General features: G+C 38.6%; 22 non-coding genes across 22 annotated transcripts; all 22 read left to right on the top strand.

The window, feature by feature from the left end:
• The first annotated feature begins 9,749 nt into the window (after positions 1 to 9,749).
• On the top strand, positions 9,750 to 9,821 carry TRNAC-GCA (transfer RNA cysteine (anticodon GCA)). The gene has a single exon. It is a non-coding gene; the product is annotated as a tRNA-Cys (tRNA).
• Positions 9,822 to 10,547: 726 nt separating this feature from the next.
• Positions 10,548 to 10,619, top strand: TRNAC-GCA (transfer RNA cysteine (anticodon GCA)). The gene has a single exon. It is a non-coding gene; the product is annotated as a tRNA-Cys (tRNA).
• Positions 10,620 to 11,696: 1,077 nt separating this feature from the next.
• TRNAC-GCA (transfer RNA cysteine (anticodon GCA)) lies at positions 11,697 to 11,768 on the top strand. The gene has a single exon. It is a non-coding gene; the product is annotated as a tRNA-Cys (tRNA).
• A 628-nt stretch (positions 11,769 to 12,396) lies between these two features.
• Positions 12,397 to 12,468, top strand: TRNAC-GCA (transfer RNA cysteine (anticodon GCA)). Its single transcript has one exon. It is a non-coding gene; the product is annotated as a tRNA-Cys (tRNA).
• A 726-nt stretch (positions 12,469 to 13,194) lies between these two features.
• TRNAC-GCA (transfer RNA cysteine (anticodon GCA)) lies at positions 13,195 to 13,266 on the top strand. The gene has a single exon. It is a non-coding gene; the product is annotated as a tRNA-Cys (tRNA).
• A 1,077-nt stretch (positions 13,267 to 14,343) lies between these two features.
• TRNAC-GCA (transfer RNA cysteine (anticodon GCA)) lies at positions 14,344 to 14,415 on the top strand. The gene has a single exon. It is a non-coding gene; the product is annotated as a tRNA-Cys (tRNA).
• Positions 14,416 to 15,043: 628 nt separating this feature from the next.
• TRNAC-GCA (transfer RNA cysteine (anticodon GCA)) lies at positions 15,044 to 15,115 on the top strand. The gene has a single exon. It is a non-coding gene; the product is annotated as a tRNA-Cys (tRNA).
• A 726-nt stretch (positions 15,116 to 15,841) lies between these two features.
• On the top strand, positions 15,842 to 15,913 carry TRNAC-GCA (transfer RNA cysteine (anticodon GCA)). The gene has a single exon. It is a non-coding gene; the product is annotated as a tRNA-Cys (tRNA).
• A 1,077-nt stretch (positions 15,914 to 16,990) lies between these two features.
• TRNAC-GCA (transfer RNA cysteine (anticodon GCA)) lies at positions 16,991 to 17,062 on the top strand. The gene has a single exon. It is a non-coding gene; the product is annotated as a tRNA-Cys (tRNA).
• Positions 17,063 to 17,690: 628 nt separating this feature from the next.
• TRNAC-GCA (transfer RNA cysteine (anticodon GCA)) lies at positions 17,691 to 17,762 on the top strand. The gene has a single exon. It is a non-coding gene; the product is annotated as a tRNA-Cys (tRNA).
• Positions 17,763 to 18,390: 628 nt separating this feature from the next.
• TRNAC-GCA (transfer RNA cysteine (anticodon GCA)) lies at positions 18,391 to 18,462 on the top strand. The gene has a single exon. It is a non-coding gene; the product is annotated as a tRNA-Cys (tRNA).
• Positions 18,463 to 18,878: 416 nt separating this feature from the next.
• TRNAC-GCA (transfer RNA cysteine (anticodon GCA)) lies at positions 18,879 to 18,950 on the top strand. Its single transcript has one exon. It is a non-coding gene; the product is annotated as a tRNA-Cys (tRNA).
• Positions 18,951 to 19,551: 601 nt separating this feature from the next.
• On the top strand, positions 19,552 to 19,623 carry TRNAC-GCA (transfer RNA cysteine (anticodon GCA)). The gene has a single exon. It is a non-coding gene; the product is annotated as a tRNA-Cys (tRNA).
• Positions 19,624 to 20,043: 420 nt separating this feature from the next.
• Positions 20,044 to 20,115, top strand: TRNAC-GCA (transfer RNA cysteine (anticodon GCA)). Its single transcript has one exon. It is a non-coding gene; the product is annotated as a tRNA-Cys (tRNA).
• A 629-nt stretch (positions 20,116 to 20,744) lies between these two features.
• On the top strand, positions 20,745 to 20,816 carry TRNAC-GCA (transfer RNA cysteine (anticodon GCA)). The gene has a single exon. It is a non-coding gene; the product is annotated as a tRNA-Cys (tRNA).
• A 726-nt stretch (positions 20,817 to 21,542) lies between these two features.
• On the top strand, positions 21,543 to 21,614 carry TRNAC-GCA (transfer RNA cysteine (anticodon GCA)). Its single transcript has one exon. It is a non-coding gene; the product is annotated as a tRNA-Cys (tRNA).
• Positions 21,615 to 22,242: 628 nt separating this feature from the next.
• Positions 22,243 to 22,314, top strand: TRNAC-GCA (transfer RNA cysteine (anticodon GCA)). Its single transcript has one exon. It is a non-coding gene; the product is annotated as a tRNA-Cys (tRNA).
• Positions 22,315 to 22,942: 628 nt separating this feature from the next.
• TRNAC-GCA (transfer RNA cysteine (anticodon GCA)) lies at positions 22,943 to 23,014 on the top strand. Its single transcript has one exon. It is a non-coding gene; the product is annotated as a tRNA-Cys (tRNA).
• Positions 23,015 to 23,639: 625 nt separating this feature from the next.
• TRNAC-GCA (transfer RNA cysteine (anticodon GCA)) lies at positions 23,640 to 23,711 on the top strand. Its single transcript has one exon. It is a non-coding gene; the product is annotated as a tRNA-Cys (tRNA).
• Positions 23,712 to 24,128: 417 nt separating this feature from the next.
• On the top strand, positions 24,129 to 24,200 carry TRNAC-GCA (transfer RNA cysteine (anticodon GCA)). Its single transcript has one exon. It is a non-coding gene; the product is annotated as a tRNA-Cys (tRNA).
• A 110-nt stretch (positions 24,201 to 24,310) lies between these two features.
• TRNAC-GCA (transfer RNA cysteine (anticodon GCA)) lies at positions 24,311 to 24,382 on the top strand. The gene has a single exon. It is a non-coding gene; the product is annotated as a tRNA-Cys (tRNA).
• A 419-nt stretch (positions 24,383 to 24,801) lies between these two features.
• TRNAC-GCA (transfer RNA cysteine (anticodon GCA)) lies at positions 24,802 to 24,873 on the top strand. The gene has a single exon. It is a non-coding gene; the product is annotated as a tRNA-Cys (tRNA).
• Positions 24,874 to 24,915: the final 42 nt, after the last annotated feature.

Genomic DNA, 24,915 nt, shown 5'->3' with positions numbered 1-24,915 from the left:
ACAGTAACCATATACACTCGAAAACTGCACAGCACTCAAGACCATGCACCCACAAAGATATCAATACATCACAAGTAGCACACAAACAAGCAACCACATAGCAACGAGACTCAATGAGACGCACATACTTCATACAGCGAGAAACTAATCTGCCATAATGCAGACCTCGGGCTTGTAACTCACAGGGCTACACTCCTAACTACACCACCAGGCGAGAATACTTTTGTTGTCTACACATGTAGCCTAGCGTGCTTACTGCTAACGGTGGATGTCCCATAGCCTGTCTATTTCTCTGTTATTTCCATGCCAAGTCAAGCATAGATTGTATTTCATATGTTTTTCATCAGTTTTACTCTTGTTTCCTTTACTTTAACGCTGACGGTCCCACCGTATAGTTCGAAGCTACCTTCATAACTACTACTCTATACATGTTCTTAACTCTTTGGAAAGCGTACTTAATAATAAAAAAAAAATGAGGCTCCCAACCGTAGGAGATGTACTATTGTGTTACAACAATCCCACTATGTACAAATACTATGCATCCCCTTCTCTTTATTCTGTATCCCATTTAACCCCTGCCTCAATAAAAGAAAGATTGACAAAAAAAAAAAAGACTTCACCCACTATGAAGACAACGACCTGACCCGTATTCACCAATTCTACAAAAATCAAAGCATCATACCCTTCGCGGAACTTCCTCAACAGACACCATTCACGACCCGCGACTTCTTTCGGTACCTACAGGTGCGCAGCTACGTGGATAACCCAGCCCTACAGAAAGCTAGTACTACCCCCCTCACACCGATAGAAAAAGCATGCAGCAAACACCCACTTTGCAGGGGACAAATATCAATAATATACGCCCTACTAAGTACAAACTCACGGGAAGGTTCTATGACCTATCTGGCCGCCTGGGAGAGAGACCTGGGCCCCATAGAGGACCAAGGCGACTGGGCAGGCATCTGGGAAGCTACAGCAACGGTATCGATTTGTGTCAACCACAAAGAACAAGCGTACAAGACCCTCCTCAGATGGTATATCACTCCACTACGCTTGGAAGGGGTGTGGGAACAGAGGTACATATACACACATGTGGTGGGAGTGTCCCCGGGTAACCAACCTTTGGCAACATATAGCGCAACTAGCCACACAGGCACTACACACCACAATCCCGCTTGACCCCTGGCTGTGGCTCCTATCCAAACCCCTCAAAAACACCCCAAGGGCACAAAACAAACTACTGGCCAAGCTAGCACTAGCCACCAGGCGAGCGATTGCAGAGAAATGGGGGAGCCCAGACATCCCGTCAATCACAATCATAAAACAGAAAATCAACGAAGCTATGCAAATGGATAAACTAACAGCCCTAGTACATGACACCACCAAACATTTCGACAAAATATGGGAGCCATGCATCTTCGAATTCCCAACCCTACCAAATGCCCCAGCAAGCAGGACAGACCAGGTGGGAGGGAGCTCCTAAGGAGCAACAACACAAAGGTAAAACCCAGTCCTCTCACCCAACCAACAGGGCCACCAAAAACGCACCCCTTCCACACCCCTAACGTGAGACACCTCCACCACTTACGGCAACAACGCCAAACGACAACACTCACGCCACCACATACCAAAGGACCCAACGACACAAAATGAGGCTCGAACCCGAGCAAACACACCCCAGACCATAACGTCAAGCAGACCTAAGAGCACATCCACCACAGAGGCAGCAATAAGAGTAACTAACAAACAGGGCGCAACCTCACAACAAACCAAACCGACCACACACCATAGAACCGAAAGAGGCAGACCACTAACCACAACAGGAGGTATACGACCAACACAAAAAACACCGACCAATACACCCCACCTTACAAAAGCAGCCCATATCAGGACACACACAAAGACCACAGACAGGGTTATAGCTCACTTAGACTCATCACCACCCAACCCCAGAAAACACAACCACCAGGTATACTCAAGCCTGGACAGGGGACACTACACATCTACGGGTCCATGAACAGGACTTAAAGGCCAGCCCTACGACCTGACCAACCCCCCCCCCCCATAACACACTCCGGATGGAGACTCACAAACACACACCACCCACTATCTAAGAAAACGAACACACCACGAACACAATAACACGGAACACAAACCTACAGTAACTTGAGTGAAGACACCGTAAACAGATACACGATGTAACATAGTTCACCCCCCAGGAGTTACATCCTGGAACCCCCTCCCCACCAGACACAGAGTCAAACAACAACAGCCATAAACAGCTGCAGCAACCAGAACCAACAATATGAACTCTGAGAACCCAAACGTATACCCAAGTTACCCTTTCCGAACCCTACCCCGAATTATAAGTAAAGAATCTCTATGAACCTCTATGAAAACGAGACCAGTAATGCGGTACCGCTTGGTACACACTCTGTAAAACGATAACTGTAAGCTCAACCTTGTTCCGTTCACTGATCAAAATGTACAACATGACTGCTATGTAATTCCATGTCAGAGAATGGTATTTTTCCTGTTACAACAAGGATAATATGGACGACTGGTCTTCAGACCCTGTTACCCCCCCCAAACCTTCTTCCTTTCTGTACCCCTATATCCCCTTTTTATAATTTGAAAACAATAAAAACCTTGAATTTAAAATAAAAAAAAAAACATCAGGTATGATGTTGTATCGATCAGGTAGTGTAAGGGTTACGCCCGCTTCACAGTGACAGACCAAACTCCCCGTTTAACGCACCGCAAACAACCACAAACAGTCCATTTGCACAAGCGCAAACTCCACACTTGCACAAGGTTGGATACCAAGCTAGCCATGTCCCGTTCCTTGTCCTCACTGATGTCATTGAAGGTCTCTTCCTCCACCCAGCCACGTACAACACCAAGGGTCCCCGAAAGGTGACAACAAGCCCCCTGTTTGGTCTTCAACCTCCTCAAAGCCACCTTCCTCCTCTGACTCCTCTTCTTCAGACTCCTCTCTCTGCGTTGCCTCTCTCTGCGTTATTATAAGGTGTGTTAAGTAGTACTATTCTTATCAGTTTAATCCCTGTTACGTCCCCTATCAGGGGACGTGTATATGGCATCGATTTTAGGAACCGGCAGATGGAAAAAGATGCTTGGTCGGTCCTCCTACTTCAAATTTGGGGCACTGCGCGTGCAATCTAATGTGCCACCAGATAGGAGTGGTGTGTTAAGTAGTACTATTCTTATCAGTTTAATCCCTGTTACGTCCCCCTCATCAGGTCTTTTTTAGTTGAATGTATCGCCCATTGTCAGTCCCTTCGGGATCCATCCCTCATTCATCTTAATAAAGGTAAGGTAACGTAGACTTTTTTGACCTAGGCGACTTCTCTTCTCAGTGACAATACCTCCTGCTGCACTGAAGGTCCTTTCTGACAGGACACTTGAAGCAGGGCAGGCCAGAAGTTCTATCGCAAATTGGGATAGCTCAGGCCACAGGTCAAGCCTGCACACCCAGTAGTCAAGGGGTTAATCGCTCCTCAGAGTGTCGATGACTGCAGTTAATGTCGATGACTGCACTATGTACAAATACTATGCATCCCCTTCTCTTTATTCTGTATCCCATTTAACCCCTGCCTCAATAAAAGAAAGATTGACAAAAAAAAAAGACTTCACCCACTATGAAGACAACGACCTGACCCGTATTCACCAATTCTACAAAAATCAAAGCATCATACCCTTCGCGGAACTTCCTCAACAGACACCATTCACGACCCGCGACTTCTTTCGGTACCTACAGGTGCGCAGCTACGTGGATAACCCAGCCCTACAGAAAGCTAGTACTACCCCCCTCACACCGATAGAAAAAGCATGCAGCAAACACCCACTTTGCAGGGGACAAATATCAATAATATACGCCCTACTAAGTACAAACTCACGGGAAGGTTCTATCACCTATCTGGCCGCCTGGGAGAGAGACCTGGGCCCCATAGAGGACCAAGGCGACTGGGCAGGCATCTGGGAAGCTACAGCAACGGTATCGATTTGTGTCAACCACAAAGAACAAGCGTACAAGACCCTCCTCAGATGGTATATCACTCCACTACGCTTGGAAGGGGTGTGGGAACAGAGGTACATATAAACACATGTGGTGGGAGTGTCCCCGGGTAACCAACCTTTGGCAACATATAGCGCAACTAGCTACACAGGCACTACACACCACAATCCCGCTTGACCCCTGGCTGTGGCTCCTATCCAAACCCCTCAAAAACACCCCAAGGGCACAAAACAAACTACTGGCCAAGCTAGCACTAGCCACCAGGCGAGCGATTGCAGAGAAATGGGGGAGCCCAGACATCCCGTCAATCACAATCATAAAACAGAAAATCAACGAAGCTATGCAAATGGATAAACTAACAGCCCTAGTACATGACACCACCAAACATTTCGACAAAATATGGGAGCCATGCATCTTCGAATTCCCAACCCTACCAAATGCCCCAGCAAGCAGGACAGACCAGGTGGGAGGGAGCTCCTAAGGAGCAACAACACAAAGGTAAAACCCAGTCCTCTCACCCAACCAACAGGGCCACCAAAAACGCACCCCTTCCACACCCCTAACGCGAGACACCTCCACCACTTACGGCAACAACGCCAAACGACAACACTCACGCCACCACATACCAAAGGACCCAACGACACAAAATGAGGCTCGAACCCGAGCAAACACACCCCAGACCATAACGTCAAGCAGACCTAAGAGCACATCCACCACAGAGGCAGCAATAAGAGTAACTAACAAACAGGGCGCAACCTCACAACAAACCAAACCGACCACACACCATAGAACCGAAAGAGGCAGACCACTAACCACAACAGGAGGTATACGACCAACACAAAAAACACCGACCAATACACCCCACCTTACAAAAGCAGCCCATATCAGGACACACACAAAGACCACAGACAGGGTTATAGCTCACTTAGACTCATCACCACCCAACCCCAGAAAACACAACCACCAGGTATACTCAAGCCTGGACAGGGGACACTACACATCTACGGGTCCATGAACAGGACTTAAAGGCCAGCCCTACGACCTGACCAACCCCCCCCCCCTGAACACACTCCGGATGGAGACTCACAAACACACACCACCCACTATCTAAGAAAACGAACACACCACGAACACAATAACACGGAACACAAACCTACAGTAACTTGAGTGAAGACACCGTAAACAGATACACGATGTAACATAGTTCACCCCCCAGGAGTTACATCCTGGAACCCCCTCCCCACCAGACACAGAGTCAAACAACAACAGCCTTAAACAGCTGCAGCAACCAGAACCAACAATATGAACTCTGAGAACCCAAACGTATACCCAAGTTACCCTTTCCGAACCCTACCCCGAATTATAAGTAAAGAATCTCTATGAACCTCTATGAAAATGAGACCAGTAATTCGGTACCGCTTGGTACACACTCTGTAAAACGATAACTGTAAGCTCAACCTTGTTCCGTTCACTGATCAAAATGTACAACATGACTGCTATGTAATTCCATGTCAGAGAATGGTATTTTTCCTGTTACAACAAGGATAATATGGACGACTGGTCTTCAGACCCTGTTACCCCCCCCCAAACCTTCTTCCTTTCTGTACCCCTATATCCCCTTTTTATAATTTGAAAACAATAAAAACCTTGAATTTAAAATAAAAAAAAAAAACATCAGGTATGATGTTGTATCGATCAGGTAGTGTAAGGGTTACGCCCGCTTCACAGTGACAGACCAAACTCCCCGTTTAACGCACCGCAAACAACCACAAACAGTCCATTTGCACAAGCGCAAACTCCACACTTGCACAAGGTTGGATACCAAGCTAGCCATGTCCCGTTCCTTGTCCTCACTGATGTCATTGAAGGTCTCTTCCTCCACCCAGCCACGTACAACACCAAGGGTCCCCGAAAGGTGACAACAAGCCCCCTGTTTGGTCTTCAACCTCCTCAAAGCCACCTTCCTCCTCTGACTCCTCTTCTTCAGACTCCTCTCTCTGCGTTGCCTCTCTCTGCGTTATTATAAGGTGTGTTAAGTAGTACTATTCTTATCAGTTTAATCCCTGTTACGTCCCCTATCAGGGGACGTGTATATTGCATCGATTTTAGGAACCGGCAGATGGAAAAAGATGCTTGGTCGGTCCTCCTACTTCAAATTTGGGGCACTGCGCGTGCAATCTAATGTGCCACCAGATAGGAGTGGTGTGTTAAGTAGTACTATTCTTATCAGTTTAATCCCTGTTACGTCCCCCTCATCAGGTCTTTTTTAGTTGAATGTATCGCCCATTGTCAGTCCCTTCGGGATCCATCCCTCATTCATCTTAATAAAGGTGAGGTAACGTAGACTTTTTTGACCTAGGCGACTTCTCTTCTCAGTGACAATACCTCCTGCTGCACTGAAGGTCCTTTCTGACAGGACACTTGAAGCAGGGCAGGCCAGAAGTTCTATCGCAAATTGGGATAGCTCAGGCCACAGGTCAAGCCTGCACACCCAGTAGTCAAGGGGTTAATCGCTCCTCAGAGTGTCGATGACTGCAGTTAAGGCGAGGTAGTCTGCTACCTGTCAGTCGAGTCGTTCTCTGAGGGTCGACCCCTGAAGGTCTGTGGCGATGCGTAGGACTTTAAAAGCTCCGCATGTCCTCCATCAACAACACGTCTGTAAAGCGTCCTGTCCTTGCCGGCGTGGTCGTGGGAGGAGGAGGATTACTTTCACCTCTTCCCCTGTTAGATTCCCGTTGTGCTGTGAAATCACCCATATACCCTGTGTAAAGCATACTTTTTCATTTATTTTGGAACTCCTGCATCCTTTCCGACTTGCGGTAATTCGGTAACATTTCAGGCACTTTCTGCTTATACCGGAGGTCTAGTAGCGTGGACACCCAGTACAGGTCGTTCTCCTTCAGCCTTTCTATATGAGGGTCCCTCAACAGGCATGACAGCATGAAAGACCCCATTTGCACAAGGTTGGATGCCGAGCTACTCATGTCCCGTTCCTCGTCCTCAGTGATCTCACTGAAGGTATGTTCTTCCCCCCAGCCACGTACAACACCACGGGTACCAGATAGGTGACAACAAGCACCCTGGGTTGCCTGTTGTGGTTGGTCTTCCTCCTCCTCCTCAAAGCCACATTCCTCCTCTGACTCCTCTTCCTCACAATCCTCTTCCAGCGTTGCCGCAGGTCCAGCAAGCGATGCTGATAAGGCTGTTTCTGGTGGTGATGGTGACCACAACTCTTCCTCTTCCTCTTCACGCTCATTTACGGCCTGATCCAGCACTCTTCGCAGGGCACGCTCCAGGAAGAAAACAAATGGTATGATGTCGCTGATGGTGCCTTCGGTGCGACTGACTAGGTTTGTCACCTCCTCAAAAGGACGCATGAGCCTACAGGCATTGCGCATGAGCGTCCAGTAACGTGGCAAAAAAAATCCCAGCTCCGCAGAGGCTGTCCTAGCACCCCGGTCATACAAATAGTCGTTAACGGCTTTTTCTTGTTGGAGCAGGCGGTCGAACATTAGGAGTGTTGAATTCCAACGTGTCGGGCTGTCGCAAATCAAGCGCCTCACTGGCACGTTGTTTCGCCACTGGATATCTGAAAAGTGCGCCATGGCCGTGTAGGAACACCTGAAATGGCCACACACCTTCCTGGCCTGCTTCAGGACGTCCTGTAAGCCTGGGTACTTATGCGCAAAGCATTGTACGATCAGATTACACACATGTTCCATGCACGGCACATGTGTCAACTTGCCCAAATTCAATGCCACCAACAAATTTCTTCCGTTGTCACAAACCACTTTGCCGATCTCCAGTTGGTGCAGAGTCAGCCACTGATCCACCTGTGCGTTCAGGGAGGACAGGAGTGCTGGTCCGGTGTGACTCTCTGCTTTCAGGCAAGTCAACCCCAAGACAGCGTGACACTGCCGTATCCGGGATGTTGAATAGTACCTGGGGAGCTGGGGGTGTGCCGTTGATGTGGAGCAAGACACAGCAGCAGAAGAGGACTCAGCCGAGGAGGTTATGGAAGAGGATGGAGTAGGAGGAGTAGAGGAGGTGGCAGCAGGCCTGCCTGCAAGTCGTGGCGGTGTCACCAACTCCTTTGCAGAGCCACGCATTCCATGCTTGCCAGCCGTCAGCAGGTTTACCCAATGCGCAGTGTAGGTGATATACCTGCCCTGACAATGCTTTGCAGACCAGGTATCAGTGGTCAGATGGACCCTTGCCCCAACACTGTGTGCCAGACATGCCATTACTTCCTTTTGCACAATCGAGTACAGGTTGGGGATTGCCTTTTGTGCAAAGAAATTTCTGCCGGGTACCTTCCACTGCGGTGTCCCAATAGCTACAAATTTTTGGAATGCCTCAGACTCCACCAGCTTGTATGGTAAAAGCTGGCGGGCTAAGAGTTCAGACAAGCCAGCTGTCAGATGCCGGGCAAGGGGGTGACTTTGTGACATTGGCTTCTTACGCTCAAACATGTCCTTGACAGACACCTGACTGTGGGCAGATGAGCAGGAACTGCTCAAGGCGAGAGACGGAGTGGCGGATGGTTGAGAGGGGGCAAGGAGGACAGCAGTGGTTGACGTGGCTGAAGATGTTGGACCAGGAGGAGGATGGCGGCTTTGAGTTTGTGTGCTGCTTGTACTCATGTGTTGATCCCATCATGTCCTCAATTTGAAAATTGTATTTTAAGAAAAAAAAATTTTTCATCAAAATATTTATTTCCTACTCGTATGATGAAATCTACCATACTGTTCCTTGAAAAGTAACAGATTTTTATTTCAGTGCAACATGTTATAGTGTTACAAATTTCTACTAGATGCTGGTGGAGAATGGACACATTTTCCTCTCATTTGAAGAAATCTTCCTCTCGATTCTAAATCAAAGAGCAGAATTTACACATTTCTGTCGATTTTGTGAGTTCTGCTAATGACCAGCAGGAGGCCGTCAAGAGAACCTAAATTAAGAAAAACAAATAAATACATTCTTAAATTATATTGGGGGGAAATCAAAATTTATCAAAACATGACAAATTGGGGGTATAGCTCAGTGTAAGAGCATTTGACTGCAGATCAAATCCTGGTGCCCCCTTTAAAAATCTTGAATGGCAATATATTTTCAGAATCATGACTAACATCATGTCCTCAATTTGAAAATTGTATTTTAAGAAAAAACATTTTTTCATCAAAATATTTATTTCCTACTCGTATGATGAAATCTACCATACTGTTCCTTGAAAAGTAACAGATTTTTATTTCAGTGCAACATGTTATAGTGTTACAAATTTCTACTAGATGCTGGTGGAGAATGGACACATTTTCCTCTCATTTGAAGAAATCTTCCTCTCGATTCTAAATCAAAGAGCAGAATTTACTCATTTCTGTCGATTTTGTGAGTTCTGCTAATGACCTACTCGTATGATGAAATCTACCATACTGTTCCTTGAAAAGTAACAGATTTTTATTTCAGTGCAACATGTTATAGTGTTATAAATTTCTACTAGATGCTGGTGGAGAATGGACACATTTTCCTCTCATTTGAAGAAATCTTCCTCTCGATTCTAAATCAAAGAGCAGAATTTACTCATTTCTGTCGATTTTGTGAGTTCTGCTAATGACCAGCAGGAGGCCGTCAAGAGAACCTAAATTAAGAAAAACAAATAAATACATTCTTAAATTATATTGGGGGGAAATCAAAAGTAATTGAAACATGCCAAATTGGGGGTATAGCTCAGTAGTAGAGCATTTGACTGCAGATCAAGAGGTCTCAGGTTCAAATCCTGGTGCCCCCTTCAAAAATCTTGAATGGCAATATATTTTCAGAATCATGACTAACATCATGTCCTCAATTTGAAAATTGTATTTTAAGAAAAAACATTTTTTCATCAAAATATTTATTTCCTACTCGTATGATGAAATCTACCATACTGTTCCTTGAAAAGTAACAGATTTTTATTTCAGTGCAACATGTTATAGTGTTACAAATTTCTACTAGATGCTGGTGGAGAATGGACACATTTTCCTCTCATTTGAAGAAATCTTCCTCTCGATTCTAAATCAAAGAGCAGAATTTACTCATTTCAAATCCTGGTGCCCCCTTCAAAAATCTTGAATGGCAATATATTTTCAGAATCATGACTAACATCATGTCCTCAATTTGAAAATTGTATTTTAAGAAAAAACATTTTTTCATCAAAATATTTATTTCCTACTCGTATGATGAAATCTACCATACTGTTCCTTGAAAAGTAACAGATTTTTATTTCAGTGCAACATGTTATAGTGTTATAAATTTCTACTAGATGCTGGTGGAGAATGGACACATTTTCCTCTCATTTGAAGAAATCTTCCTCTCGATTCTAAATCAAAGAGCAGAATTTACTCATTTCTGTCGATTTTGTGAGTTCTGCTAATGACCAGCAGGAGGCCGTCAAGAGAACCTAAATTAAGAAAAACAAATAAATACATTCTTAAATTATATTGGGGGGAAATCAAAAGTAATTGAAACATGCCAAATTGGGGGTATAGCTCAGTGGTAGAGCATTTGACTGCAGATCAAGAGGTCTCAGGTTCAAATCCTGGTGCCCCCTTCAAAAATCTTGAATTGCAATATATTTTCAGAATCATGACTAACATCATGTCCTCAATTTGAAAATTGTATTTTAAGAAAAAACATTTTTTCATCAAAATATTTATTTCCTACTCGTATGATGAAATCTACCATACTGTTCCTTGAAAAGTAACAGATTTTTATTTCAGTGCAACATGTTATAGTGTTACAAATTTCTACTAGATGCTGGTGGAGAATGGACACATTTTCCTCTCATTTGAAGAAATCTTCCTCTCGATTCTAAATCAAAGAGCAGAATTTACTCATTTCTGTTGATTTTGTGAGTTCTGCTAATGACCTACTCGTATGATGAAATCTACCATACTGTTCCTTGAAAAGTAACAGATTTTTCCTCTCATTTGAAGAAATCTTCCTCTCGATTCTAAATCAAAGAGCAGAATTTACTCATTTCTGTTGATTTTGTGAGTTCTGCTAATGACCTACTCGTATGATGAAATCTACCATACTGTTCCTTGAAAAGTAACAGATTTTTATTTCAGTGCAACATGTTATAGTGTTACAAATTTCTACTAGATGCTGGTGGAGAATGGACACATTTTCCTCTCATTTGAAGAAATCTTCCTCTCGATTCTAAATCAAAGAGCAGAATTTACTCATTTCAAATCCTGGTGCCCCCTTCAAAAATCTTGAATGGCAATATATTTTCAGAATCATGACTAACATCATGTCCTCAATTTGAAAATTGTATTTTAAGAAAAAACATTTTTTCATCAAAATATTTATTTCCTACTCGTATGATGAAATCTACCATACTGTTCCTTGAAAAGTAACAGATTTTTATTTCAGTGCAACATGTTATAGTGTTATAAATTTCTACTAGATGCTGGTGGAGAATGGACACATTTTCCTCTCATTTGAAGAAATCTTCCTCTCGATTCTATATCAAAGAGCAGAATTTACTCATTTCTGTTGATTTTGTGAGTTCTGCTAATGACCAGCAGGAGGCCGTCAAGAGAACCTAAATTAAGAAAAACAAATAAATACATTCTTAAATTATATTGGGGGGAAATCAAAAGTAATTGAAACATGCCAAATTGGGGGTATAGCTCAGTGGTAGAGCATTTGACTGCAGATCAAGAGGTCTCAGGTTCAAATCCTGGTGCCCCCTTCAAAAATCTTGAATGGCAATATATTTTCAGAATCATGACTAACATCATGTCCTCAATTTGAAAATTGTATTTTAAGAAAAAACATTTTTTCATCAAAATATTTATTTCCTACTCGTATGATGAAATCTACCATACTGTTCCTTGAAAAGTAACAGATTTTTATTTCAGTGCAACATGTTATAGTGTTACAAATTTCTACTAGATGCTGGTGGAGAATGGACACATTTTCCTCTCATTTGAAGAAATCTTCCTCTCGATTCTAAATCAAAGAGCAGAATTTACTCATTTCTGTCGATTTTGTGAGTTCTGCTAATGACCTACTCGTATGATGAAATCTACCATACTGTTCCTTGAAAAGTAACAGATTTTTATTTCAGTGCAACATGTTATAGTGTTATAAATTTCTACTAGATGCTGGTGGAGAATGGACACATTTTCCTCTCATTTGAAGAAATCTTCCTCTCGATTCTAAATCAAAGAGCAGAATTTACTAATTTCTGTCGATTTTGTGAGTTCTGCTAATGACCAGCAGGAGGCCGTCAAGAGAACCTAAATTAAGAAAAACAAATAAATACATTCTTAAATTATATTGGGGGGAAATCAAAAGTAATTGAAACATGCCAAATTGGGGGTATGGCTCAGTGGTAGAGCATTTGACTGCAGATCAAGAGGTCTCAGGTTCAAATCCTGGTGCCCCCTTCAAAAATCTTGAATGGCAATATATTTTCAGAATCATGACTAACATCATGTCCTCAATTTGAAAATTGTATTTTAAGAAAAAACATTTTTTCATCAAAATATTTATTTCCTACTCGTATGATGAAATCTACCATACTGTTCCTTGAAAAGTAACAGATTTTTATTTCAGTGCAACATGTTATAGTGTTACAAATTTCTACTAGATGCTGGTGGAGAATGGACACATTTTCCTCTCATTTGAAGAAATCTTCCTCTCGATTCTAAATCAAAGAGCAGAATTTACTCATTTCAAATCCTGGTGCCCCCTTCAAAAATCTTGAATGGCAATATATTTTCAGAATCATGACTAACATCATGTCCTCAATTTGAAAATTGTATTTTAAGAAAAAACATTTTTTCATCAAAATATTTATTTCCTACTCGTATGATGAAATCTACCATACTGTTCCTTGAAAAGTAACAGATTTTTATTTCAGTGCAACATGTTATAGTGTTATAAATTTCTACTAGATGCTGGTGGAGAATGGACACATTTTCCTCTCATTTGAAGAAATCTTCCTCTCGATTCTAAATCAAAGAGCAGAATTTACTCATTTCTGTCGATTTTGTGAGTTCTGCTAATGACCAGCAGGAGGCCGTCAAGAGAACCTAAATTAAGAAAAACAAATAAATACATTCTTAAATTATATTGGGGGGAAATCAAAAGTAATTGAAACATGCCAAATTGGGGGTATAGCTCAGTGGTAGAGCATTTGACTGCAGATCAAGAGGTCTCAGGTTCAAATCCTGGTGCCCCCTTCAAAAATCTTGAATTGCAATATATTTTCAGAATCATGACTAACATCATGTCCTCAATTTGAAAATTGTATTTTAAGAAAAAACATTTTTTCATCAAAATATTTATTTCCTACTCGTATGATGAAATCTACCATACTGTTCCTTGAAAAGTAACAGATTTTTATTTCAGTGCAACATGTTATAGTGTTACAAATTTCTACTAGATGCTGGTGGAGAATGGACACATTTTCCTCTCATTTGAAGAAATCTTCCTCTCGATTCTAAATCAAAGAGCAGAATTTACTCATTTCTGTTGATTTTGTGAGTTCTGCTAATGACCTACTCGTATGATGAAATCTACCATACTGTTCCTTGAAAAGTAACAGATTTTTCCTCTCATTTGAAGAAATCTTCCTCTCGATTCTAAATCAAAGAGCAGAATTTACTCATTTCTGTTGATTTTGTGAGTTCTGCTAATGACCTACTCGTATGATGAAATCTACCATACTGTTCCTTGAAAAGTAACAGATTTTTATTTCAGTGCAACATGTTATAGTGTTACAAATTTCTACTAGATGCTGGTGGAGAATGGACACATTTTCCTCTCATTTGAAGAAATCTTCCTCTCGATTCTAAATCAAAGAGCAGAATTTACTCATTTCAAATCCTGGTGCCCCCTTCAAAAATCTTGAATGGCAATATATTTTCAGAATCATGACTAACATCATGTCCTCAATTTGAAAATTGTATTTTAAGAAAAAACATTTTTTCATCAAAATATTTATTTCCTACTCGTATGATGAAATCTACCATACTGTTCCTTGAAAAGTAACAGATTTTTATTTCAGTGCAACATGTTATAGTGTTATAAATTTCTACTAGATGCTGGTGGAGAATGGACACATTTTCCTCTCATTTGAAGAAATCTTCCTCTCGATTCTAAATCAAAGAGCAGAATTTACTCATTTCTGTCGATTTTGTGAGTTCTGCTAATGACCAGCAGGAGGCCGTCAAGAGAACCTAAATTAAGAAAAACAAATAAATACATTCTTAAATTATATTGGGGGGAAATCAAAAGTAATTGAAACATGCCAAATTGGGGGTATAGCTCAGTGGTAGAGCATTTGACTGCAGATCAAGAGGTCTCAGGTTCAAATCCTGGTGCCCCCTTCAAAAATCTTGAATGGCAATATATTTTCAGAATCATGACTAACATCATGTCCTCAATTTGAAAATTGTATTTTAAGAAAAAACATTTTTTCATCAAAATATTTATTTCCTACTCGTATGATGAAATCTACCATACTGTTCCTTGAAAAGTAACAGATTTTTATTTCAGTGCAACATGTTATAGTGTTACAAATTTCTACTAGATGCTGGTGGAGAATGGACACATTTTCCTCTCATTTGAAGAAATCTTCCTCTCGATTCTAAATCAAAGAGCAGAATTTACTCATTTCTGTCGATTTTGTGAGTTCTGCTAATGACCTACTCGTATGATGAAATCTACCATACTGTTCCTTGAAAAGTAACAGATTTTTATTTCAGTGCAACATGTTATAGTGTTATAAATTTCTACTAGATGCTGGTGGAGAATGGACACATTTTCCTCTCATTTGAAGAAATCTTCCTCTCGATTCTAAATCAAAGAGCAGAATTTACTAATTTCTGTCGATTTTGTGAGTTCTGCTAATGACCAGCAGGAGGCCGTCAAGAGAACCTAAATTAAGAAAAACAAATAAATACATTCTTAAATTATATTGGGGGGAAATCAAAAGTAATTGAAACATGCCAAATTGGGGGTATGGCTCAGTGGTAGAGCATTTGACTGCAGATCAAGAGGTCTCAGGTTCAAATCCTGGTGCCCCCTTCAAAAATCTTGAATGGCAATATATTTTCAGAATCATGACTAACATCATGTCCTCAATTTGAAAATTGTATTTTAAGAAAAAACATTTTTTCATCAAAATATTTATTTCCTACTCGTATGATGAAATCTACCATACTGTTCCTTGAAAAGTAACAGATTTTTATTTCAGTGCAACATGTTATAGTGTTACAAATTTCTACTAGATGCTGGTGGAGAATGGACACATTTTCCTCTCATTTGAAGAAATCTTCCTCTCGATTCTAAATCAAAGAGCAGAATTTACTCATTTCAAATCCTGGTGCCCCCTTCAAAAATCTTGAATGGCAATATATTTTCAGAATCATGACTAACATCATGTCCTCAATTTGAAAATTGTATTTTAAGAAAAAACATTTTTTCATCAAAATATTTATTTCCTACTCGTATGATGAAATCTACCATACTGTTCCTTGAAAAGTAACAGATTTTTATTTCAGTGCAACATGTTATAGTGTTATAAATTTCTACTAGATGCTGGTGGAGAATGGACACATTTTCCTCTCATTTGAAGAAATCTTCCTCTCGATTCTAAATCAAAGAGCAGAATTTACTCATTTCTGTCGATTTTGTGAGTTCTGCTAATGACCAGCAGGAGGCCGTCAAGAGAACCTAAATTAAGAAAAACAAATAAATACATTCTTAAATTATATTGGGGGGAAATCAAAAGTAATTGAAACATGCCAAATTGGGGGTATAGCTCAGTGGTAGAGCATTTGACTGCAGATCAAGAGGTCTCAGGTTCAAATCCTGGTGCCCCCTTCAAAAATCTTGAATTGCAATATATTTTCAGAATCATGACTAACATCATGTCCTCAATTTGAAAATTGTATTTTAAGAAAAAACATTTTTTCATCAAAATATTTATTTCCTACTCGTATGATGAAATCTACCATACTGTTCCTTGAAAAGTAACAGATTTTTATTTCAGTGCAACATGTTATAGTGTTACAAATTTCTACTAGATGCTGGTGGAGAATGGACACATTTTCCTCTCATTTGAAGAAATCTTCCTCTCGATTCTAAATCAAAGAGCAGAATTTACTCATTTCTGTTGATTTTGTGAGTTCTGCTAATGACCTACTCGTATGATGAAATCTACCATACTGTTCCTTGAAAAGTAACAGATTTTTCCTCTCATTTGAAGAAATCTTCCTCTCGATTCTAAATCAAAGAGCAGAATTTACTCATTTCTGTTGATTTTGTGAGTTCTGCTAATGACCTACTCGTATGATGAAATCTACCATACTGTTCCTTGAAAAGTAACAGATTTTTATTTCAGTGCAACATGTTATAGTGTTACAAATTTCTACTAGATGCTGGTGGAGAATGGACACATTTTCCTCTCATTTGAAGAAATCTTCCTCTCGATTCTAAATCAAAGAGCAGAATTTACTCATTTCAAATCCTGGTGCCCCCTTCAAAAATCTTGAATGGCAATATATTTTCAGAATCATGACTAACATCATGTCCTCAATTTGAAAATTGTATTTTAAGAAAAAACATTTTTTCATCAAAATATTTATTTCCTACTCGTATGATGAAATCTACCATACTGTTCCTTGAAAAGTAACAGATTTTTATTTCAGTGCAACATGTTATAGTGTTATAAATTTCTACTAGATGCTGGTGGAGAATGGACACATTTTCCTCTCATTTGAAGAAATCTTCCTCTCGATTCTAAATCAAAGAGCAGAATTTACTCATTTCTGTCGATTTTGTGAGTTCTGCTAATGACCAGCAGGAGGCCGTCAAGAGAACCTAAATTAAGAAAAACAAATAAATACATTCTTAAATTATATTGGGGGGAAATCAAAAGTAATTGAAACATGCCAAATTGGGGGTATAGCTCAGTGGTAGAGCATTTGACTGCAGATCAAGAGGTCTCAGGTTCAAATCCTGGTGCCCCCTTCAAAAATCTTGAATGGCAATATATTTTCAGAATCATGACTAACATCATGTCCTCAATTTGAAAATTGTATTTTAAGAAAAAACATTTTTTCATCAAAATATTTATTTCCTACTCGTATGATGAAATCTACCATACTGTTCCTTGAAAAGTAACAGATTTTTATTTCAGTGCAACATGTTATAGTGTTACAAATTTCTACTAGATGCTGGTGGAGAATGGACACATTTTCCTCTCATTTGAAGAAATCTTCCTCTCGATTCTAAATCAAAGAGCAGAATTTACTCATTTCTGTCGATTTTGTGAGTTCTGCTAATGACCTACTCGTATGATGAAATCTACCATACTGTTCCTTGAAAAGTAACAGATTTTTATTTCAGTGCAACATGTTATAGTGTTATAAATTTCTACTAGATGCTGGTGGAGAATGGACACATTTTCCTCTCATTTGAAGAAATCTTCCTCTCGATTCTAAATCAAAGAGCAGAATTTACTCATTTCTGTCGATTTTGTGAGTTCTGCTAATGACCAGCAGGAGGCCGTCAAGAGAACCTAAATTAAGAAAAACAAATAAATACATTCTTAAATTATATTGGGGGGAAATCAAAAGTAATTGAAACATGCCAAATTGGGGGTATGGCTCAGTGGTAGAGCATTTGACTGCAGATCAAGAGGTCTCAGGTTCAAATCCTGGTGCCCCCTTCAAAAATCTTGAATGGCAATATATTTTCAGAATCATGACTAACATCATGTCCTCAATTTGAAAATTGTATTTTAAGAAAAAACATTTTTTCATCAAAATATTTATTTCCTACTCGTATGATGAAATCTACCATACTGTTCCTTGAAAAGTAACAGATTTTTATTTCAGTGCAACATGTTATAGTGTTACAAATTTCTACTAGATGCTGGTGGAGAATGGACACATTTTCCTCTCATTTGAAGAAATCTTCCTCTCGATTCTAAATCAAAGAGCAGAATTTACTCATTTCTGTCGATTTTGTGAGTTCTGCTAATGACCTACTCGTATGATGAAATCTACCATACTGTTCCTTGAAAAGTAACAGATTTTTATTTCAGTGCAACATCTTATAGTGTTATAAATTTCTACTAGATGCTGGTGGAGAATGGACACATTTTCCTCTCATTTGAAGAAATCTTCCTCTCGATTCTAAATCAAAGAGCAGAATTTACTCATTTCTGTCGATTTTGTGAGTTCTGCTAATGACCAGCAGGAGGCCGTCAAGAGAACCTAAATTAAGAAAAACAAATAAATACATTCTTAAATTATATTGGGGGGAAATCAAAAGTAATTGAAACATGCCAAATTGGGGGTATAGCTCAGTGGTAGAGCATTTGACTGCAGATCAAGAGGTCTCAGGTTCAAATCCTGGTGCCCCCTTCAAAAATCTTGAATGGCAATATATTTTCAGAATCATGACTAACATGATGTCCTCAATTTGAAAATTGTATTTTAAGAAAAAACATTTTTTCAAAATATTTATTTCCTACTCGTATGATGAAATCTACCATACTGTTCCTTGAAAAGTAACAGATTTTTATTTCAGTGCAACATGTTATAGTGTTACAAATTTCTACTAGATGCTGGTGGAGAATGGACAGATTTTCCTCTCATTTGAAGAAATCTTCCTCTCGATTCTAAATCAAAGAGCAGAATTTACTAATTTCTGTCGATTTTGTGAGTTCTGCTAATGACCAGCAGGAGGCCGTCAAGAGAACCTAAATTAAGAAAAACAAATAAATACATTCTTAAATTATATTGGGGGGAAATCAAAAGTAATCAAAACATGCCAAATTGGGGGTATAGCTCAGTGGTAGAGCATTTGACTGCAGATCAAGAGGTCTCAGGTTCAAATCCTGGTGCCCCCTTTAAAAATCTTGAATGGCAATATATTTTCAGAATCATGACTAACATCATGTCCTCAATTTGAAAATTGTATTTTAAGGAAACCAAAAGTAATCAAAAAATATGCCAAATTGGGGTTGTAGCTCAGTGGTAGAGCATTTGACTGCAGATCAAGAGGTCTCAGGTTCAAATCCTGGTGCCCCCTTTAAAAATCTTGAATGGTAATATATTTTCAGAATCAAGACTAACATCATGTACTCAATTTGAAAATTGTATTTTAAGAAAAAACATTTTTTCATCAAAATATTTATTTCCTACTCGTATGTTGAAATCTACCCTACTGTTCCTTGAAAAGTAACAGATTTTTATTTCAGTGCAACATGTTATAGTGTTACAAATTTCTACTAGATGCTGGTGGAGAATGGACACATTTTCCTCTCATTTGAAGAAATCTTCCTCTCGATTCTAAATCAAAGAGCAGAATTTACTAATTTCTGTCGATTTTGTGAGTTCTGCTAATGACCAGCAGGAGGCCGTCAAGAGAACCTAAATTAAGAAAAACAAATAAATACATTCCTTAATTATATTGGGGGGAAATCAAAAGTAATAGAAACATGCCAAATTGGGGGTATAGCTCAGTGGTAGAGCATTTGACTGCAGATCAAGAGGTCTCAGGTTCAAATCCTGGTGCCCCCTTTAAAAACCTTGAATGGCAATATATTTTCAGAATCATGACTAACATCATGTCCTCAATTTGAAAATTGTATTTTAAGAAAAAAATTTTTTTCATCAAAATATTTATTTCCTACTCGTATAATGAAATCTACCATACTGTTCATTGAAAAGTAACAGATTTTTATTTCAGTGCAACATGTTATAGTGTTATAAATTTCTACTAGATGCTGGTGGAGAATGGACAGATTTTCCTCTCATTTGAAGAAATCTTCCTCTCGATTCTAAATCAAAGAGCAGAATTTACTAATTTCTGTCGATTTTGTGAGTTCTGCTAATGACCAGCAGGAGGCCGTCAAGAGAACCTAAATTAAGAAAAACAAATAAATACATTCTTAAATTATATTGGGGGGGAAATCAAAAGTAATCAAAACATGCCAAATTGGGGCTATAGCTCAGTGGTAGAGCATTTGACTGCAGATCAAGAGGTCTCAGGTTCAAATCCTGGTGCCCCCATTAAAAATCTTGAATGGCAATATATTTTCAGAATCATGACTAACATCATGTCTTCAATTTAAAAATTGTATTTTAAGAAAAACATTTTTTTTAATCAAAATATTTATTTCCTACTCGTATGATGAAATCCACCGTACTGTTCCTTGAAAAGTAACAGATTTTTATTTCATTGCAACATGTTATAGTGTTACAAATTTCTACTAGATGCTGGTGGAGAATGGACACATTTTCCTCTCATTTGAAGAAATCTTCCTCTCGATTCTAAATCAAAGAGCAGAATTTACTCATTTCTGTCGATTTTGTGAGTTCTGCTAATGACCTACTCGTATGATGAAATCTACCATACTGTTCCTTGAAAAGTAACAGATTTTTATTTCAGTGCAACATGTTATAGTGTTATAAATTTCTACTAGATGCTGGTGGAGAATGGACACATTTTCCTCTCATTTGAAGAAATCTTCCTCTCGATTCTAAATCAAAGAGCAGAATTTACTCATTTCTGTCGATTTTGTGAGTTCTGCTAATGACCAGCAGGAGGCCGTCAAGAGAACCTAAATTAAGAAAAACAAATAAATACATTCTTAAATTATATTGGGGGGAAATCAAAAGTAATTGAAACATGCCAAATTGGGGGTATAGCTCAGTAGTAGAGCATTTGACTGCAGATCAAGAGGTCTCAGGTTCAAATCCTGGTGCCCCCTTCAAAAATCTTGAATGGCAATATATTTTCAGAATCATGACTAACATCATGTCCTCAATTTGAAAATTGTATTTTAAGAAAAAACATTTTTTCATCAAAATATTTATTTCCTACTCGTATGATGAAATCTACCATACTGTTCCTTGAAAAGTAACAGATTTTTATTTCAGTGCAACATGTTATAGTGTTACAAATTTCTACTAGATGCTGGTGGAGAATGGACACATTTTCCTCTCATTTGAAGAAATCTTCCTCTCGATTCTAAATCAAAGAGCAGAATTTACTCATTTCAAATCCTGGTGCCCCCTTCAAAAATCTTGAATGGCAATATATTTTCAGAATCATGACTAACATCATGTCCTCAATTTGAAAATTGTATTTTAAGAAAAAACATTTTTTCATCAAAATATTTATTTCCTACTCGTATGATGAAATCTACCATACTGTTCCTTGAAAAGTAACAGATTTTTATTTCAGTGCAACATGTTATAGTGTTATAAATTTCTACTAGATGCTGGTGGAGAATGGACACATTTTCCTCTCATTTGAAGAAATCTTCCTCTCGATTCTAAATCAAAGAGCAGAATTTACTCATTTCTGTCGATTTTGTGAGTTCTGCTAATGACCAGCAGGAGGCCGTCAAGAGAACCTAAATTAAGAAAAACAAATAAATACATTCTTAAATTATATTGGGGGGAAATCAAAAGTAATTGAAACATGCCAAATTGGGGGTATAGCTCAGTGGTAGAGCATTTGACTGCAGATCAAGAGGTCTCAGGTTCAAATCCTGGTGCCCCCTTCAAAAATCTTGAATGGCAATATATTTTCAGAATCATGACTAACATCATGTCCTCAATTTGAAAATTGTATTTTAAGAAAAAACATTTTTTCATCAAAATATTTATTTCCTACTCGTATGATGAAATCTACCATACTGTTCCTTGAAAAGTAACAGATTTTTATTTCAGTGCAACATGTTATAGTGTTACAAATTTCTACTAGATGCTGGTGGAGAATGGACACATTTTCCTCTCATTTGAAGAAATCTTCCTCTCGATTCTAAATCAAAGAGCAGAATTTACTCATTTCTGTCGATTTTGTGAGTTCTGCTAATGACCTACTCGTATGATGAAATCTACCATACTGTTCCTTGAAAAGTAACAGATTTTTATTTCAGTGCAACATGTTATAGTGTTATAAATTTCTACTAGATGCTGGTGGAGAATGGACACATTTTCCTCTCATTTGAAGAAATCTTCCTCTCGATTCTAAATCAAAGAGCAGAATTTACTCATTTCTGTCGATTTTGTGAGTTCTGCTAATGACCAGCAGGAGGCCGTCAAGAGAACCTAAATTAAGAAAAACAAATAAATACATTCTTAAATTATATTGGGGGGAAATCAAAAGTAATTGAAACATGCCAAATTGGGGGTATGGCTCAGTGGTAGAGCATTTGACTGCAGATCAAGAGGTCTCAGGTTCAAATCCTGGTGCCCCCTTCAAAAATCTTGAATGGCAATATATTTTCAGAATCATGACTAACATCATGTCCTCAATTTGAAAATTGTATTTTAAGAAAAAACATTTTTTCATCAAAATATTTATTTCCTACTCGTATGATGAAATCTACCATACTGTTCCTTGAAAAGTAACAGATTTTTATTTCAGTGCAACATGTTATAGTGTTACAAATTTCTACTAGATGCTGGTGGAGAATGGACACATTTTCCTCTCATTTGAAGAAATCTTCCTCTCGATTCTAAATCAAAGAGCAGAATTTACTCATTTCTGTCGATTTTGTGAGTTCTGCTAATGACCTACTCGTATGATGAAATCTACCATACTGTTCCTTGAAAAGTAACAGATTTTTATTTCAGTGCAACATCTTATAGTGTTATAAATTTCTACTAGATGCTGGTGGAGAATGGACACATTTTCCTCTCATTTGAAGAAATCTTCCTCTCGATTCTAAATCAAAGAGCAGAATTTACTCATTTCTGTCGATTTTGTGAGTTCTGCTAATGACCAGCAGGAGGCCGTCAAGAGAACCTAAATTAAGAAAAACAAATAAATACATTCTTAAATTATATTGGGGGGAAATCAAAAGTAATTGAAACATGCCAAATTGGGGGTATAGCTCAGTGGTAGAGCATTTGACTGCAGATCAAGAGGTCTCAGGTTCAAATCCTGGTGCCCCCTTCAAAAATCTTGAATGGCAATATATTTTCAGAATCATGACTAACATGATGTCCTCAATTTGAAAATTGTATTTTAAGAAAAAACATTTTTTCAAAATATTTATTTCCTACTCGTATGATGAAATCTACCATACTGTTCCTTGAAAAGTAACAGATTTTTATTTCAGTGCAACATGTTATAGTGTTACAAATTTCTACTAGATGCTGGTGGAGAATGGACAGATTTTCCTCTCATTTGAAGAAATCTTCCTCTCGATTCTAAATCAAAGAGCAGAATTTACTAATTTCTGTCGATTTTGTGAGTTCTGCTAATGACCTACTCGTATGATGAAATCTACCATACTGTTCCTTGAAAAGTAACAGATTTTTATTTCAGTGCAACATGTTATAGTGTTATAAATTTCTACTAGATGCTGGTGGAGAATGGACACATTTTCCTCTCATTTGAAGAAATCTTCCTCTCGATTCTAAATCAAAGAGCAGAATTTACTCATTTCTGTCGATTTTGTGAGTTCTGCTAATGACCAGCAGGAGGCCGTCAAGAGAACCTAAATTAAGAAAAACAAATAAATACATTCTTAAATTATATTGGGGGGAAATCAAAAGTAATTGAAACATGCCAAATTGGGGGTATAGCTCAGTGGTAGAGCATTTGACTGCAGATCAAGAGGTCTCAGGTTCAAATCCTGGTGCCCCCTTCAAAAATCTTGAATGGCAATATATTTTCAGAATCATGACTAACATGATGTCCTCAATTTGAAAATTGTATTTTAAGAAAAAACATTTTTTCAAAATATTTATTTCCTACTCGTATGATGAAATCTACCATACTGTTCCTTGAAAAGTAACAGATTTTTATTTCAGTGCAACATGTTATAGTGTTACAAATTTCTACTAGATGCTGGTGGAGAATGGACAGATTTTCCTCTCATTTGAAGAAATCTTCCTCTCGATTCTAAATCAAAGAGCAGAATTTACTAATTTCTGTCGATTTTGTGAGTTCTGCTAATGACCAGCAGGAGGCCGTCAAGAGAACCTAAATTAAGAAAAACAAATAAATACATTCTTAAATTATATTGGGGGGGAAATCAAAAGTAATCAAAACATGCCAAATTGGGGGTATAGCTCAGTGGTAGAGCATTTGACTGCAGATCAAGAGGTCTCAGGTTCAAATCCTGGTGCCCCCTTTAAAAATCTTGAATGGCAATATATTTTCAGAATCATGACTAACATCATGTCCTCAATTTGAAAATTGTATTTTAAGGAAACCAAAAGTAATCAAAAAATATGCCAAATTGGGGTTGTAGCTCAGTGGTAGAGCATTTGACTGCAGATCAAGAGGTCTCAGGTTCAAATCCTGGTGTCCCCTTTAAAAATCTTGAATGGTAATATATTTTCAGAATCATGACTAACATCATGTCCTCGATTTGAAAATTGTATTTTAAGAAAAAACATTTTTTCATCAAAATATTTATTTCCTACTCGTATGATGAAATCTACCATACTGTTCCTTGAAAAGTAACAGATTTTTATTTCAGTGCAACATGTTATAGTGTTACAAATTTCTACTAGATGCTGGTGGAGAATGGACACATTTTCCTCTCATTTGAAGAAATCTTCCTCTCGATTCTAAATCAAAGAGCAGAATTTACTAATTTCTGTCGATTTTGTGAGTTCTGCTAATGACCAGCAGGAGGCCGTCAAGAGAACCTAAATTAAGAAAAACAAATAAATACATTCCTTAATTATATTGGGTTGAAATCAAAAGTAATAGAAACATGCCAAATTGGGGGTATAGCTCAGTGGTAGAGCATTTGACTGCAGATCAAGAGGTCTCAGGTTCAAATCCTGGTGCCCCCTTTAAAAACCTTGAATGGCAATATATTTTCAGAATCATGACTA

Source organism: Pelobates fuscus, chromosome 1 (genome assembly GCF_036172605.1).
Source record: "Pelobates fuscus isolate aPelFus1 chromosome 1, aPelFus1.pri, whole genome shotgun sequence".
NCBI lineage: Eukaryota > Metazoa > Chordata > Amphibia > Anura > Pelobatidae > Pelobates > Pelobates fuscus.
The sequence above is the reverse complement of the archived record's forward strand: the minus strand, read 5'-3'. Positions and strand labels throughout refer to the sequence as shown.